General features: G+C 40.6%; 1 protein-coding gene across 1 annotated transcript in view; it reads left to right on the forward strand.

The window, feature by feature from the left end:
* ADCYAP1R1 (adenylate cyclase activating polypeptide 1 (pituitary) receptor type I) overlaps positions 1–3,673 on the forward strand; it is a 117,438-nt gene that overhangs the window by 53,053 nt on the left and 60,712 nt on the right. The gene's annotated exons all lie outside the window — the stretch shown is intronic.

Raw genomic sequence — 3,673 nt, forward strand, 5'->3', positions numbered from 1 at the left:
CTTTATCACTGTTATTCTGCCAGCATGGCTTGCTTTGGGGTGGTTTGTTTTTGGTTTTGTTTTTTTTTTTTTTTTTCCTCTTGGTACTTCTCCAGACAATTGAGGTAAGAAGGGAGCTTTTCAGCTGCCAGGAGTAGCAGGTTAGAGAGAAAGTGTTTTGCTCCAAGAGGCTTAATTTGAAGCGAAGGACAGGAACAAGGCTTACATGAACCTCTACGAAGGGAAGATGACTAGAATGGTTTTAGTCCTAGGTATAATTTTAAAATTGCATCAGAAGATTCTGCAATGGTAAATACCCATGGTTTCCTCCTTGCTATGAAATTTGGCGTTTCTCTGAAAAAGCGGTTCTTTTTCAGTGTCTGCCAAGTCAATCCATCCTTAGGTATCTGAGGCACCTCCCTGAGTTTCAACAATATCAAATTTAGACTTAGGTTCCACGGGCTTCATATGAAATTCATATAAAATCAGTATTGTGGATTCAGCTGAAATCAGGACTTTTTTTTTTTTTTTAAGTGCCTTTCACAAGAACAGTACAAGGTGGATCCTGCTACAGGGAACTTGCAGTCTAAACGCAAGTTTTATCTCATGTTTACAAGAAGAAGCTTGAAACGGAGACGTAGGGACTGATCGTGTGGCTTTTCATAGGCAGCCACTGTGGTTTGCCGGTGGTTTGAATTGCTCAGGAGCTGCACAGCTATGCTGGCACCGTTCTCATGTCCCAGCCCTCAGCTGGATTCATTCGCTCAGGATCAGAAAGTGGCTAAGGGAGGCTGCATAGCCACTGGTCAGCCCTCTGCCCAGAGGACAGAGTTGGTTCACGTGTGCTCCAAAAGGCCACATAGACCTTATGGGGAACACAAGATTCAACCATTGAATAGGCAGCTGTTTAGGCTGCTGCTGCTAAGAAGTAACTGTTTAAGTTACTTCTTAGCCTTAGTTCTTAGTGGAAATACACTTACGGTGTAATTCACCACCACTGCCATCTTCAAATGGGACTATCCCTATCCAGAAAGTCTCTCTCCATGAACTACAGAGAAAACTTTGCTTAGCTGAATAATCCTATAGTCGAATGACTACTTCGTGTTTTCTTGAAAGTCAGCGACAAGGGATAGAGGCACCCAAAGGATCATCCATCCCATTGGAGAGGAGGTGACTAGCTGAATAAGCTGAAACACTCTTATGCCCAGCCTATGAAAAGGGCATAAGTGGTTACTCGAGATCGGATGCCAAGCTTTGTACTGCTTATGTTAACTGAGACGAATCATAGAATGGTTTAGGTGGGAAGGGACCTTAGAGATCATTGAGTTCCAACCCCCCTACCATGGGCAGGGACACCTCCCACCAGACCAGGTTGCTCCAAGCCGCATCCAACCTGGCCTTGAACACCTTCAGGGATGGGGCAGCCACAGCTTCTCTGGGCAGCCTGTGCCAGTGCCTCACCACCCTCACAGTGAAAAATGTCTTCCTAATATATAATCTGAATCTCCCCTCTTCTAGTTTGAAGCCATTCCCCCTCGTCCTATCACTACATGCCCTTATAAAAAGTCTCACAACGTTTACCAAACATGAATTTCAGTCTGCAGTTTGCAATGCAGACATGGGAAGGGAAGGCAGAGTTTGTGCTTTCTGCAAGGTGTCTTGTTTTCAAGACCATCCGTTAGCAAGACCACCACTTTTCAGTCTGGCCCACATGGAATCTTATTCTTTAAAACTGTCTGTTGTTATTGCTGATTTCTAACGTGCTAAGAACTAGGAAAATTTGCCCACTTGAAGCTGCACCTTGCTGCTTGAAGTGTCTGAGCTACCTCTTTCAAAGCTAGCTTGGGCATCCCTACATCGCATGGCAAAGGAGACATACCGTCAGTGCCAGAGGAGAACCCCGCTGTGCAGTTTCACACTCAAGTCACGTTGATTTCCGTGGGCAGATTTTACCCAGCAGGAGTTGCTGGCTGTATTATGGTTTACAAATGTAAGGGATTGTGCACACTGGCCTTTATCACATTTAATATCTTTTTCTTTTTTTTTTTTCATTCTTTTCTTTGCTCTTATAAATTGCTTGTTTCAAATATGCTTTTCCAGACAGGATCAGACAACATTCGCATTGATTATTATTTTTTTCCAATCTCCATCACTCACCTATTTTAGTAACTCAGGCAAATTACTTAATTCGCTACTCGTCTATCCCTGTCTTCCAATGTCAGCACATCAGTGCTTTCTAGCACAACGAACTTATAATGTCTTTTTAAATGGGGCTTTTATTTAGCTCTGGATGGTATTACCACAAAAAAAAAAAAAAAAAAAAAAGAGTCCACCTGGTATAACTGAATTTGAAACACAGTGCTAGGAAATATTTATTCTCTGTCTTCACTTTTTTCTTTTTTTTTTTTTTTTGTTCTGCAGTATGAGGATTTCCTTGCATTTCTCTAGGTTGGTTCACAGTATCTATTGCCACCCCAGTGTTTGGAAAATGACTGATGTTGAAGTAATAATAAGAAATGAGAGCTTTCCCTATTCCTATCAAGCTCATTTAATTTAAGTGAGCAAGGCTAGCAGGTGGTACTCAGAAGATCTCATTAGCCACTTTGATTGTGTCTAACACCTCTTGTAAGCAAATGTCTTATTACCATGGATCTTTACATATCTTTTACTTTCATACGGAATGCCACACATTAGTAAACTATAAACCTATTACTACGTGTCTTCATGTTTACATGGTCTTACTGAGTGGACAGCCACTAGGTATCAAAGACAATAAAATCAAATAGCGCTCAGTGTGATCTTGATTTCCATCTTTAGTATGCTGATTGTATCATAAAACTTTTCAAACCCCAGTCTTTAAACCTTTTGGAAATGTTCTAGTGAACATCTATGTTCTACTGTTCTATGTTCACAGTATTCATACAATGAGATCCCCATCTGGCAAAATAAACAACCTGGGGTAGGAGTGGAAGAAAGAGGGAGGAGAGGGAAATGTAAAGGATTCCTTTTTTTCCAGCTCCTGCGATGAATTAATGAGCATTTTTGAACTAATATTGTATTTTGGTGGATCTGGAAAAGCTGAGGGATTTTTAGCTAATAGGATCAGGATTTTATACGGTTATTAAATTACATGGTGTGATCTGATGCTGCATCCTTTAATTTGAAAGAACGATTATCAACTGCCTATCATATGCCCTCATTATGAATCCATAAGAGTGTTGTTTGAGACTGACCTAATTCTTCAAACTCTTTATCACTCAGAACTGCCCTATCCACCACATGTGGCAGTAACTGGCTTGTATTTTGTGAGAAAACATAGGGCTTGATTCGCTGCCACTGAAGCTGATGGAAAAATTATACCAACTCCAGCCTTGTGAGCATACACTCTCCAGGGATGGAAATCTGCTACTATCACCAAAGCTGATAAACTCCACACTGTTTTTACAAGTTGACCACCCAAACCTCATTATTTTGTACTTGTGCCAGGCTGAAAGTATGACACTTTGAAGTATTATCCGCTTCTACTAAAGATCTTATTTTTCCTGGTACATAGTCAAAGAGGGAGTAATTCAACAGAAAACCTCTTAGAAAATCATAGAATTTGGGGCTTTTAATAATTGATAAGATTGTGTTCGATCTCTCAAATGCAAATAAGCACTGGAGATATTTAGAAATATTTTTTCATTCTTTTCCT

This window comes from Charadrius vociferus, unplaced genomic scaffold, assembly GCF_000708025.1.
Source record: "Charadrius vociferus isolate BGI_N301 unplaced genomic scaffold, ASM70802v2 scaffold12, whole genome shotgun sequence".
NCBI classification, from domain to species: Eukaryota; Metazoa; Chordata; class Aves; order Charadriiformes; family Charadriidae; genus Charadrius; species Charadrius vociferus.